Consider the following 15,630-nt stretch of genomic DNA (forward strand, 5'->3'; position numbering starts at 1 on the left):
TCCATTCTCACCACTGTTATTTAACATAGTACTGGAAGTCCTAGCCTCAGCAGTTAGACAACAAAAAGAAATAAAAGGCATCCAAATCAGTGAGAAGTCAAACCTTCACTATTCGCAGATGGCATGATACTCTATATAGAAATCCTGAAAGGCTCCACCAGAAAAAAAAAATTGCTAGAACTGACATGAATTCAGCAAAGTTGCAGGATACAGAATCAATGTACAGAAATCTGTTGCATTTCTATACACCATTAATGAAGCAGCAAAAGAGAAATCAAGGAATTGATCCCATTTACAATTGCACCGAACCAAAGATACTTAGGAATAAACCTAGCCAAAGACGTACAAGACCTGTACTCTGAAAACTATAGAACACTTATGAAAGAAAATTGAAGAAGACACAAAGAAGTGAAAAAAACATTCCATGCTCATGGGTTGGAAGAACAAACATTGTTAAAATGTCTATACCATCCAAAGCAATCTACACATTTAATGCAATCCCTGTCAAAATATGACCAGCATTTTTCACAGAGCTACAACAAACAAATCTAAAATTTTCACGGAACCAAAAAAGATCCCAAATAACCTAAGCAATGTTGAAAAAGAGCAGTAAAGCTGGAGGTATCACAATTCTGACCTCATGTTATATTACAAACCTGTAGTGATGAAGACAGTAGGTGGTCCTGACACAAAAAGAGACACATACATCAATGGAACAGAATAGAAAACCCAAAAATGGACCCACAACTGTATGGTCAATTAATCTTCCACAAGGAAATGGTAAAAAGACAGTCTCTTAAATAAATGGTGTTGGGAAACCTTGACAGCCACATTCAGAAGAATGAAACTGGACCACTTTCTTACACCATATACAAAAATAAATTCAAAATGGTTGAAGGACCTAAATGTGAGATAGGAAACCATCAGAAACCTAGAGGAAAAGACAGGCAGAAACCTCTTTGACATTGGCCATCACAACTTCTTACTAGACCCGTCTCCAGAAGCAAGGAAAAGAAAAGCAAAAATGAACTATTGGGATTTTATCAAGATAAAAAGCTTCTGCACAGGGGTAGCTGGGTGGCTCAGTCAGTTCAGCGACCAGCTTTGGCTCAGGTCATGGTCTCGCGGTTTGTGAGTTCGAGCCTGCATCGGGCTCTGTTCTGACAGCTCAGACCCTGAAGAAGCCTGCTATGGATTCTGTATCTCTCTCCCTCTCTGCTCTTCCCCTGCTCACACTCTGTCTTTCTCTCTCCCTCTCTCTGTCAAAAATAAATGAATATTAAAAAAACAAAAACAAAAACAAACAAACAAACAAACAAAAATTTCCGCACAACGAAGGAAACAACAGAACAAAAAGGCAACATACAGAATGGGAGAAGACACTTGCAAAATACATATCTGATAAAGGGTTAGTATCCAAAATATATAAAGAATTTATCAAACCCAATACTTAAAGTACAAATTATCCAGTTAAGAAATGGGCAGAAGACATGAAAGTTTTTCCAAAGAAGACATACAAATAGCTAATAGACACATGAAAAGATGCTCAACCTCACTCATCATCAGGGAGATACAAACCAAAACCACAATGAGTTATTACCTCACACCAGTCAGAATGGCTGAAGTTAACACGAGAAATAACAAATATTGGTAAGGATGTGGAGAAAGGGGAACCCTCTTGCATTGTTGGAGGGAATGCAAACTGATGCAGTCTCTCTGGAAAACAGTTTGGAATTTCTTCAAAAAGTTAAAAATAGAACTACCCTATGTCCCAGGAATTGCACTATTAGGTATTTATCCACAGGACACAAGCATACTGATTCTGAGGGGCACATGCACTCTGATGTTAATAACAGCATTATCAACAATAGCCAAATTATGAAAAGAGCCCAATGACTGATTAGGATAAAGTAGAGGTATATATATATATATATATATATATATATATATACACACACACACACATATATATGAATTATATATAATATTTAAGAATATTATCACAATGATGTGGATGGAGCCAGAGTGTATTATGATAAGCAAAATAAGCCAGTCAGAGAAAAACAAATACCATGTGATTTCACTCATGTAGAATTTAAGAAACGAAACAGGTGAACATAGGGGAAGGAAAGAAAAAGAGAGGAAGGCAAACCATAAGAGACTCTTAACAAACTATAGAGAACAAACTGAGGGTTGTTGGAGGGGAAGGGAGCAGGGAATAGGCTAAATAGTTAATGGGTATAAAAAGGGAACTTGTAATGAGCACTGAGTGTTTTATGTAAGTGATGAATCACTAAATTCTACTCCTAAAACCAATACTATGGTATATGTTAACTAACTAGAATGTAAATAAAAATTGATCCAAGGGGAAAAAAAGATAAAATGAACACTACAGAATTATTTTCAATATTAGATGAAGATGGGGTGGGGGGTTTTCTTGTAAGTTTTGTAAATAACACTAAAATAGATTTAATGGAACTCTCAAACAAAAGTATTTATTTTAATATTTCCATAATTTTATGAATCTTCTTATTTTGAGATTTCAGATTGCATATGTGAAGTCAAAATAACCATGATTTCCTAATTCCAAAATAAAGCATTCAAAATTGAAAAGAAATGTTAATTTGTCTGCCCTTTTCACTAAGAGGACTGTGGGGAAATAGGTTCTTCTTACATAAATGGGTTAGAAAAAAGGTTAGGGTGGAAAGCTGCCACCACGGGGCAAAAATGTCCTAGCTAGTGAAATATTGTAATAGAATCACGAGTAACTTGTTATATCACCTGCAGGGAGTTACTTTCCATCTGGTGCCAATGCACCTTGATCACAAACTCTCCTTGCCCCCCAGACCCTTTGCTTCTTACACACACAAGTTGATGATTACTGTCTGATTGTTTTCTCCATGTTCACATGGGAAACATTGTTTTCTTCATGTTCAACCACATGGATAATATCTTGTGAGCTCAATAAAAATGGAGACAAAACCCCTGTTTGGGGCTCTTGTCTCCTCCCAGATATTAGCTTCTCTTGTATTTAATTCTGCATCTTCTCTCTTGCTGGACAAGAGAGAACTCCAGACTCATGGTCTGCAACAGAGGATATAGTTGTCAAATGAATAAACCAGTTGCTTTTGATGTGATTTTGGTATAGCAACTTGAAATTAATCTAGTTTTACTGTTACAGTCAAGATGATCAGATGTTAGATATTTTATGGACACATTCATTGACATCTACCAAAATATAACTGTAGATTGTATAGATATAAACCATACCTATGATCAACACACCCAATCAGAAATAAGCAATTTATTATTATTTTTGTGTGTCTGTGAGAAATGTTACATACTTAGTTTTATGATTCTGAGCATGATAATTTATCAGTTAACATGGATCCATATATTCAAGTTTGTCCATTAAATAATATAATATAAAGGCGGGGTAAACAATGTATTTTTTTTAACTCAGAACTTCATGAAAATGGCTAGATGGCTTATGAAAATAACCTATAGTATATATGTGATACATCTTACATGATATAAAATACATTATTCCAGGCATACAGGTATATAGCAAACCACAGGGTAATTAAGAGATTTCAAATCTAAAGTTTTGACTTTTTATTATTATAAACAACTTGAAATCATTCATTGGTGAAGCTAAGACATTACTGTCATTTTTCATTTTATTTTCATTTATCTTTTAACAGTGGTATCACCTGTGAACAAACAACTCCAAATAAATTTAGAACTCCTTCAATAACCTGCCTCATGCAAAAATACCTCAGTATTTTTGTACTGAGTAGAGATCACTCTACTTTATTAGATACAAAAATGTAGTTATTTCATATGGTTTACCTAGGCTTCAGAGGGCATCTTAAGATTCAATGCTCCTGTGTTTCTCTTCCCTTATTCTGAAAAACCATCCCTTTACCTGTGAAACTTCATAGGCACTATGAAAATATACCTGATTGTCTTTGACACAGAAAGTTCTATTCTTTCTCTTGGATTAAGGTAGGGAGACCATTTATATATTAAGCATTGCTAAAGACCACCTATGTGTTAAGCATGGCTAAAGCGTTGTGAATTAAGAAACACATATGTCTTTTGAATTTTGACATTTTTCTCTATTCTAGAGATAAATGTCATTTGCAGTATTTCTGTAGAGCATATGAGGATTTGTTTCATGCTCAAAGACTGTGAGTAAATAATTTGGAAGAATTGAGGGCGTATATATCAATAATTGCAAAATTATAATTGATTATGAATAATCAACATTATTAATTATCAATATCTCTACCTCTCATCACCGATGCCTATTGTACTTTCTCCTAAATGTTTCTTTAACCGGTTTTCCATATTCCTTATGTTTTATTAAACTAGTATCATTTTCGGACTACACTTCCGCCATAACTTAAGTCCTAGTACTCCAACATTTGGTATGATCACCCTCATATCCATCCCAAATGGCACTACAAGACTCTTGTCACTGAGGTAAGAGTCTGACCAGAGCTTTCCTTCAAAGTACCCCATCACTGAAAAAAAGTAAGCCCAGTTTCTTTGTCAGATAGTACGTAGATCCCTGCCAAGTTTTCCAGACTCAGCGCCCTGTAACACTAAGCTATCAGAGCTCACTCCCAGAAGTTGCATGTATCAGTCTTGCTCAAACAGTACGACAAGTACATAAGGAGAGTGAAGTGAATTGCGTTGATTAGAGAAAAAAACTACCATGTCGGCTCAATAATTTTACATGTCTGGGTTTTCATCTTTACTTTCCATTTTATAATTGTGTGGTCCTCTGCAAATTATTGAATCAGACTGAACTTCTGTTGAGACCCTGAGAGGAAAGGTTTGGGAGGGTAGGAAAGAAAAGCGGAGACTAGGGGAGGGGAGGGGAGGGCAGGGAAGGAGATTAAATGAGCCAGGGAGATTAAAGTGGTTAACCATGTTTAGGGCATGCAGTCTCTCAAAAAGGGATAGCTATTTTATAAAAGATGGTGCTGTGGCAAAATACGTTCACTGCTCTAAAAGGGAGAACAAAGACTGATATAATTGTGTAAGGTATCAGTGTGGATTATATAAACAACAAGTTAATGTACTGCAACAATAACATTTTGAGCTAAAGATTTCAATGCTTATTTCAAATATTTATTTCTTCTTTATATCAAAATGTGTGCATTGGGATTTCTAGTAAAACATGACAAGAAAAACAGCAGTATATTAAGAAAATGGACAAAACGTCACATGAATGTTTTTCCTAAAACTTCTGAAAGTGAAATGTTGGCTAAATACCTCAAGTTTTCTATGCTTGCAACAAACATCCGGATATTGAAAACATCTGGTTTAGTAATGTCATCTGAAGAAAAAAACAAATGGATGAAATATTGTCTATTACCTGGAGGTTATAAAAGCTTCCTAAAACAAAAGGGCAAAGATACCCACTTCGATTCATAGCATTTCCCCAATTAATTCTATGGTTATCAAACTCTGGAATGTGTTCAGCCTGCTACAGCTGTATTTGTAAAGTCACTTCTGGGTTTGCAGACAGCCAGCCTCCTTTCCAAGACCTTGCAATCAAGGATCCTATCTTTCCATTTAATGTTAAGTATGGCTTGTAGGTGCCACTGATGTTCAAAAAGTCAGATGTGACTTTGGTAAGAGATTAAGCATTATCTTTAATTAATGGATCTGTGAAAAGAAAAGAAAATCCAGAGCTACAAGCCCTTCATATCCTAGACAAAGGCAACTTGACATTTGCATTGAAATCCCTTCATTTCGTCTTTTATAGAATAATGCTTTCCCTTTATCTTTTAAATTAAACAATGTATAATGTTCATTGAAGAACAAAATCATATTACTGTGAAAGTCATGTTCAAAGATGTGCTGTAGAATTTTAAGTGCAGGCGAAGAAATTTATCGAAGTGGACTAAATCAATACACAAAACTTGTATGTTTTGCCTTTGCATTGGGTCTCTGCATAACGTTACCAGCAACTTACTAGACATCATTTCATTTCTTCACATTTAAATAATTTGTAATTACCATCATAAAGTCTTCTTTAAGGCATGCATTTAAAAATGTGTTTTTAATCTTTTTGCAAATTATAGACTGAATTTTGGGGTTCAGGCTGGTTACAACCCAAAGCATTTTAGCTGATACACTTCTATACTAAATATATATTTGCCTTATTTCATAATAGATTAACATATGAACTAACATATCAAAACATATATTTGTATACAGATTCCATTACTATATTTGTTTAAATTATACACCTACTTATATGTACACATAGCTATATATATGTATAGTTATTATATTTGGGAGATAAGGCATTTTATTTCCTTAAAAACAATGATCTTACCATAGTTTAATTTATAGTAAAATATTTTAAGTGATAATCTTACTTTCAAGAAGATAAAGATTTAAAATTGACTGTATTTATCTTGAGCCGCGCTTATGCTCTTTAACTATAATGCTTAATATGATAGCCTGCTCTTGGCTGGGCAGTTTGGAATTAGCCTTTTTAATTACTAACCTAATTTGCAGCTTAACTTGTGGCAAGTGTCCAGAGGTTATAGTTTTCAGTAAAACTGAAAATAATAAATGAGAAAGCACCTAGATAAAATTGTTCTTCAATATGGGAAAGAAGTCTGGAAGAACATGGTCAAGCTAATATTCACTTTAAAAGTTACTCCTCTGTCTTATATGTGGTGATGGGGTAGTGGGAATAGCTGTGAGGGATAGGACATTATGTATCCAGTTTAAACTTTTTATATCCAGCTAATAGTATTGTATATGTAAATATGTGATTCTGTTTAGTCAATGATATAAGTTGGCTAAAAATGAAAGAATTAACTCAGAAAATGCAAATCCCCGGAGCCTTTATTTATATTTTAACTAATAGCTAATTTTCAAGTTTGTACTACATGTACTATGTGTAGTTTAATAATATTTATCTACGATTTTTACAATTAAGCAATATATGGTCATTTACAAAAATTTAGAAAATACAAAAATATAGAAAAATAAAAAAAATGTTATAATTTTCATAGGCACAGTAGGTCCATTATCAATAATTTTTATGAGTAATCAATAATCCTGCAGAATGGATATGTTGTATTATTCCTGTGTCCCTTGAAATGACTGGAGCTCCAGGGTGGAGGTCACCTGATTTGCTCACATAATGGAACCAGGATACTGTGTAAGTTCAGAAGGACGTCAGATTTTTTTTTTTATTTTCTTACACAAGTTGTTTTTAAACTTGGAGATTGGAAAGATAATTCTTATTTTGCTATTATTATAATTCATCTTTTTCAAGGAGAACCTACATCTAAGAGGAAGCTTGTGCAGCAGCAAAAGCATATTCTCTGAAGGTGCAAATTTGAATCCTGTATCTTTGGTGTTCTTGCTGTGACTTTGGACAAGTTAGTTATCTTGTTTTTTCTCCATTTACTCATCTTTAAATAGGCTTGGCTACTCTGTAGAATTCTTTAAGTAGTAAAGTGCTAAGATTTCTAAAGCAATAAGAATGCTGGCTGAGTATATTACATACTCAATGAGGGCTGGCCACAGGTATAGTCACTGTGGTCATCCTCATCACTATCAAGGAACACAAAGGAACAGCATTAAAACAAACAAACAAACAAAAAGTAAAAAGACTCCCCCAAATAATTAGCATCTATCATTATGAAAAATACATTTTTAAATCAAAAAGAAAAATAACTTAATATAAAAACACAAGGAGTATTGGTTCCTATGAAAAGACAGTGGAGAAACTTGTACCGATACGTTTTTATTTTCTAAATAGCTACTGATTCTTAAATGTTTTCTTAAATATTACACGGAGTGACTTCAGTAAGATGGTGAAATAGGAGATTCCACCCCTCATTCTTCCATAGAAACACCAATTTAAAAACCATTCATGGACAAAATTAGGTTGAATTCTTTTTATTTACTTGGCTAATATGTAACTCCTGAAGTGTCAGTAAAATTATAAAACTGTGATCATGTGTCTATATCATTATATTTGAGGTTTTCAATGAATGTTACATTATTTTGCATTGCATCCTTTTCGCTCCGGAGAAAAGTGTGAGTGTTCAGAGATATATGCAGAACACTAAAATGTATCAATTCTTATGCTTTTTATTCAACAGGTTTTATTTAGAATTACCTATGAACCAGAAACTCTAGTAGGTTGAATATTAAAGCAAACTGAGGATTAGAATATCCCTTATAAAATAAAATAACAAAATACCCTATGGACAGTGGGTTATACCATTGAGGTTATTTATAGTTTACTTGGCAGGAAGTGCAAGGTTAATAATTTGTGCTGATAGCTCAACGATTTCTGCAAAGGCAGAAGATCTTTGGGGAAAGATCTTTTCCTTCCTTATAATTTTAATATGGTTGTTCTTATCCTCCTAAGTGTCACTTCAGACTTATAACATGGATATCACATCTTTGATCATTATGCCTCCTATCTGGTCAAGAGTAAGAGGACAATGACAGCAGCAGCAAGCTCTTTTCTCACATGTGTCCCATTTATTAGAGAAGAGAAGAAAACATTGTATTCCAAAGGCAAAATTCTCATCAGCCAAAACAGAGTCACATGGTGAAATATAGCTATAAGGAAAAGCAAAAAAAAAAAATCTATTGAAAATGAATAGGATTTTCACATTTGATTAGATTTGGGGGTGGAGGTATGCGATATTTTTAAAAATGTCTTTTCTCTTCATTCAAAGACAGAGGTTGGGTAGCTGTTGGTTGAAATACAACAAGGTCTACTAGAGTTACCTAATTTTGTTCTAAACCAGAAGTACTGAGCACATTGTCCTTACTCATTTGATACCCCCACGATAAATATTAAGTATCTACTGCATAATTTATAAGAAGGTCTGTAATAAAGTTTAAAATGTAATGTTCAACATACAGAAGCAGCTCCTGACGTAATGACAAATAGGAAATTAAAATCCATTGCAAACACAGGCAAGTCCACATTGCATGGAAGCACACAGTAAGAATGTTAAGAGGCATTTCACTTACAATGCACTGTTTAAAACTCACTTCCTATAACAAGGGATGCCTATAAATAGAAGTTAGTTAGGTAAGAGTTTGATTATGCAAAGCAACTTACACTATTTTTAAAGCAAGAAGGACCATCACAAGGGTTTAAGCAGAACTAAATGTTAGGCTTTGGCTTTGGGGTGATATCCCACAGGTCCCAAAAAGAATGATTTGGAGGTGAATAGGACTTAATAGAAAAAGAACAATTAACTCACTATTACTGTAATGTTGATGAGAGAGGGTGGTGCTTGAAGTAGGTAGTGGGAGTGAAAATAAAGTAAAATTGACAAAGTCTATGGATATGAGGAGGTATACCTGGTAGAATAGATTATGTGTTTTATGGGGCAAATAACAGGGAAAATATGTAGTGAAGTCTGAAGGAGGTTTAAGTTTGAGAACATGGTATCATTTGCTGAAGTAGGTGACGAGGAAGATGAGCCCATTGCTGGGGCCAAAGGATATGATCTTGGTGTTAGAGATGCTGATATGAACTGTTGGACATCCAGGGAGAAATGACCAGGGAGAAGTTGACTCTGTAGACTAGAAGTTGAATTGGATGGTCTTAGCAGGAGACTTAGGCTTGGGAATAATCTGTGTATAGGATATAGTTGATGTCAGGAGAGTAGACGAGAGTGTTCAGGGAGAATGTATCAAGTAAGAAGAGAAGGGTTAAATTAGCACCTAGAGGACTGAACGTGAAAATGAATTTGTCATCCTTGTTGGCTATAGCATTACCGAAATATGGCAGAAGGCATGCTCTTGGATAATCATACTATCTCTTGCCCAAGTGAAATGGAATGAGCTAGATAAATTGACATATTGTACGACCAAATGACAGTGATTAAGTACTGACCATTTACTGAAAATCTAGATCCAATTACTTATTGTATACAAGGGGTAGAGTGACCTTTTGAATGAGACTATCTGTGGTAGAATAGCCTGCATTTGAGGTCTTTCTTTTTGTTCAGCTTGACAGAGATGAAGGAAAGATTTCAATACTTGAAAAAGGCAGAGCACACTTGTTATCAGACATAAAATAGCTGCTGATCAAAGGAGCTGAGATTCTATATGTTTAAAAGATGCTAGATTAATAACATATTCTTATTCTGATCCATAAAGATTAGTCACGTAATTGTGTCCATTATTTGTCTTTTCTGAGGAAGAGGAAATTATGTCTTATTTTCACCATGTCTCCTGTGCTCTTTTAAACAGATTAACGATTATTCCAGGCATTATGCTGGGTCCTGGGGATGAACAGATGGAAAATAAAAGTTCCTGATGCTTGTGATTACTGTCCAGCCAAAGAGACATAAAGGTGGATAGCTAAATTAAAATACAACAAGGCAGATTCAGTAATACAGGTGTGTAAGACTGTTTTATTGCAAGCATAAACTCCTTGAGAGTAGGAATCAGTCATCACTGCAAGTGTGGCAATATGCACAATGTCAGTGGAGGTATTTAATATTTAGCGATAACTTTATATCCCATCTTGCTCGCCTATATATATGTATACACACACACACACACACACACACACATATATATATATATACATACACACACACATATATATTTATATATATATTTAACTCAATTTAGAAGGATACATGTAACAAGACAGTATAAAAAAAAGTGGGTTAATAGAGGAGAGGAAGAAAGGGGTATAAAATAAATACAGAAACGAGGCCAGCTCTGCATACGTTAAAGACCTTTGACTCCACACTTTATTATTATCTGTATAAACACATATATTACTGTGTAGTGAATTACATTATTACATGGGAGGTAACATTTGAAAAGGTATTTGAGGAAAGAATAGATGTTTTTCAGGTAGACAGTAATAAGAGCACTTCAGACAGAAAGAATTTCACTTTGAACAGATGTAGGTAAATAGAGTAGAGTGGACTGTCAGAGGATGAGAATACAGATATAGTAGGGCCAGATTAGAAAGGCCTCACGTACTTGGGAAAAGAATTTGCCATTGCTATTGGCTGAGTGGTATCTCCCCCCGGTTCATATGTGGAAGTCCTAGCTCCCAGCATGTGAGAATGTAACTATAGCTGAAGACAGAGACTTTAAAAAGGAAATGAAAGTAGAATGAGGTCATGTGGGTGGGCTCTAATCCAGTATGACTGGTGTCCTTATAAGAGGAAGAAACTGGAACATGGGCAACATGTAGACTGAGGGACAATCATGTGAGAACCCACATAGAAGACAGTCCTCTGCAAGCTAAGGAGAGAGCCTCAGAAGAAACCAAAAGGACTGACACCTTGATCTTGAATTTCTAGTTAATGAAGATTAACTACAGAGACAAAATGGAATATGGGCAAGAGAGAAGAAAGACTGAGAAGGGTGCGTGGGTGGAGGGGAAAAATGAAGTCTTGACCTAAACTCAAGATAATGAGAATGGCAAGAAGTTGGAATACAGAGATATTTTGGGGGTATAATTAATTGCCTGAAAAGTGGGGTAGAGATGGATTTCTTTTTTTCTTTTTTCTTTTTTTCTTTTTCTTACTGTTTATTTGTTTTTGACAGAGAGAGAGAAACAGAGTGTGGGAGCAGAGGAGGGTAGAGAGAGAGGGAAACACAGAACCGGAGGGAGTCTCCAGCCTCCAGTGATCGGCACAGAACCTGATGCGGGGCTCAGTCCCACAGACAGTGAGACCATGACCTGAGCTGAAGTCGGAAGCTTAACCAAATGAGACACCCAGGCGCCCCAGAGATGGATTTCAATAACAAGAAAGCATTTGTCCATAGATTCTGAATGGCAATACTGAGTTGACGGAATTAACCAAGACAAGAAATTGAGTTTAAATTTTGTATTTTTTTTTAAATTTGAAAGTAAGTTTCATTTGGTATGTGTGATGTTTGCATCACAATGCATGTGGTAATGAAATCGGTTTTAGATATATTGAGCTTATAGAGTCTTTAGGACTTTTTTTTTTTTTTTGCATTTCTTCAGCTAAATATAAAATAAGTGTTAAGCTTGGAAAAATTGTTCCATTTAATATTCTGATCAGGAAAATGGCTGCTTAAAATGAAAGATGAGAAATCCATAAATTGGGGTCTGGCCTTTTGCAGTTATTAGAAGAAATCCACAAATTCTTCCATCCTCACACATATCTATGCTTTAGTATCATCTGCATCAACTTTACTTTTCTCAAGGTATGACAAGCTTACTCCATGCTCCAGGAATAATAAGATGGCAACATTATCTCTCCAAAAGTCACTGTTAAAATGTAACAGTCATTTATAAGCAGACTATGAACAGACTGCTAACTTTCTCAAAATCTTACTGCATGATCAGTTCTACTAATTTAAACCTTAAGGTAGGAAATGATCATATAGAGAAATGGGGTTCTCAGAGTTTGCATATAGAGAATTTAAAAGAGAGAGAGAGAAGGAAGGAAGGAAGGAAGGAAGGGAGGAAGAAAGGAAAGGAAAGGAAGGAAAGGAAGAAGGTAAGGAAGGAAAGAAAAAGAGAGGTAAGAAGAGGAGAAGGGAGGAGAGAAGAAAAGGAAGAAAAGGAAGGAGGGAAGGAAGGAAAAGGAAGGAGAGATGACAGGAAAGAAGGAAAGGAGGGAAAGGAAGCAAGGTGGGAGGGTGAGAAGGAAGGCAAGAGGAAGAAAGTCTTCCAAAGATAGTCTTAAGTGACTTCCATCTATAGAACCAAGCAGTGTTCTGCTTGACATCAAAGAAGCACTCAATAAAAGCTTATTGAATTAATGCAGTATCCTCTTGACCTTGGACTCAAAGCACTTAGGCAAAGGAAAACGGGTGATTCCATGAATAGATAATTTTATAAGTCTTTAAAAAGAATAAGGTTACTTATGCTAACATAATTATTTTCTTTCTTTTTTTTTAATTTTTTTTTCAACGTTTATTTATTTTTGGGACAGAGAGAGACAGAGCATGAACGGGGGTGGGGCAGAGAGAGAGGGAGACACAGAATCGGAAACAGGCTCCAGGCTCTGAGCCATCAGCCCAGAGCCTGACGCGGGGCTCGAACTCACGGACCGCGAGATCGTGACCTGGCTGAAGTCAGACGCTTAACCGACTGCGCCACCCAGGCGCCCCGAGACTAGAATTCTTAATAATATCATCCAAAATGTGGTTTTGAAGATAAGAGTTTCCCTGCTTCTTTAGGAGGTCAGGTAGGAAATTCATTCTTACTTCTGTTTTATCAAATATTTTAATCTACAAAAATGACACATTCCATACTTCTGGAAACTTCTATGATTTAAAGGTCTGTTGTAGAACTAGGAGTTTTCTATGTAGAATGACAAAATATACTGGACAGTATCAAACAATTTATGATAAGTTATTGTTTATGAATCAAAAACCCAAACAATATTCATACTTTCAGAAATTATAATCCCTGAAGTTTTGCTCACTGACCCTTTATAAAGAAATTTAGATAGATAAAAAGTATTGATATGGGTTTCTCTAAGGTTACAGAAAGAGCATATGAAAAGAGAGGTAGAATCACATAACAAAGGCAGATTCTATAAACTTCTACTCAAGGGTAATTCAGCATCAGGATAAGGTATCCCTTTGGAGTTATGAGTTTTAGAGGGTCCAAAACAGATGACAGCCCCAGGGCTAGATTTCACAAAAATTACCCAATCGCTGGAAACAAAATCATGAAATTGATACTGAGATCTAGAAATTTTAAAGATTTTATTTTAAAGTAATCTCTACACCCAATGTGGGGCTTGAACCTACAACCCTGAGATCAAGAGTCACATGCTGCATTGACTGAGTCAGTCAGGCATACCCAAGATCTAGGAATTTTAAAAAGATGATTTTGATTGTTGCTTTTTGGGTTTTGGATAAACAGGTTTAAGATTTCTTTGAAGTTAACACAGTGAAATATTCTTAGGGCTTATAAATGCTGCTATTCACAGGTACATCACATGGAACCAAAGGCAGAAAGTAAAAAGTTCCTGCTTGAATTCTTCATTACTCCTTCATCAGCATCATCATATTTTCTTGGTCTATATACCCTTCCAGTTTTTAAAAGGAGATGCACATTTTTTGATTTATAAAAGTATTTCACTGGTCTTTTCATCACTTTAACCGTCCCTCCACCCCCCAAATAACTTACATAATGTAAAGCCCCATGATTTTTGAACTGTAAACTTCTATAAGCACTATTTGATCTGATTTGATGGTACAAAACTCTAGACAAGAAATGTATCTGCTTGAACTTGATAAACATTTTTTTTTCAATTAATAAGAATGGTTTCAACCAGATATATTGCATTGTCATTCTTATCAATAGTGTTAGAAAGGCTTTTATGTTTTGTTCTCTTTTCCTATTTATTATTTTTTTGTGTTCTTTTTAATGCTTTCTTGTAACCAAAGTACTCATATTTGCTTTTTAAAACTACTACTATAACTAATAGGAAAAAAAAATTGAGCACATGCATTATAGCAGTAACAATTCAACAAACAGAAGAACTATATAAACAGACCTCTAATTTAGCTCTGGGTACCTCTGAAGCTAGCTTTGGAGTTAGATAGGTACACCCTCCGAGTAACCAATTTATTGTAGGGAAGCATTAGGGCAAAGATCATTTTTACTCATCTCAAGAACTCATTTTGGTGAAAATTATGTTGTCAAGAGCCAATTGTGAGTTTCGTAAGGTCAGAGATTAACTTTTACTCACTTTTTGAAACCCTAACATCAAAAGCCAAACTGAATGCCTGATACATGGAAGAGACTGGAAAATGAATTTAATAAGTTTGTAAAAGAGAGTTTGGGAAATTGAATTCATTGAAATTGATTAAATGCTTTATTGCAGCTTTAATTGAGGATTGTTTTTTTGCAAAGCCACATATCACTGCTTACATGAAGTAAGTGAAACTGATTAAAAACCTTTGCTTTTTGAATATTGCATTATGATACACACATTTTTCAAATATGAATTTATCACATAACTTGACAATGAAACTAGCATACGCCAAAATTCAAAAACCAATTTAGAAACATTTATGCTTTCGTATTTTATTGAATGAGTATCGTATTTTTATCAAGAATATTGAACATTGGACAATGGAATTAGTTACCAAATATGAAGAAACTGTTGTTATGTGGGCTAAGGATGGTGTGATTTGATGCCCATGAAGGACATTTGTTTTCAGTTCCTGAAATAGCTTACAATAGGTTAGTTTATTTGCATTGCTGGAAGCTTTTAAAAACTGACAATAAATTACTATGTAATTAAACACTACCTTCTTTTACCTTTTAACTGCAACCCAAGACATACGTAGTTCCTTTCTTTAAGAAATTTTAATTTAAATATAAAGGACAATTATACCATAAACATAACTGTTAACAAATGAATGAAATGCTTGGATTAAGAGAAAAACAAACAAACAAACATGAGGTCCTGGAACTGGTATAATTCAGCAACATTCTGCAGTTTTGCAAAAGGTTAGCAGGGACACATATCAAGTCTCTGTTGTATTTATGTGTGATACAGTATTTTATTCCAGAACAAAGCATTTTTGTAACTTGTACAGAGATGTGGATAGGCTGGCACTGGCCCGGAGATTCAGAAGACT

This window comes from Prionailurus viverrinus, chromosome B1 (assembly GCF_022837055.1).
Source record: "Prionailurus viverrinus isolate Anna chromosome B1, UM_Priviv_1.0, whole genome shotgun sequence".
Taxonomy (NCBI): domain Eukaryota; kingdom Metazoa; phylum Chordata; class Mammalia; order Carnivora; family Felidae; genus Prionailurus; species Prionailurus viverrinus.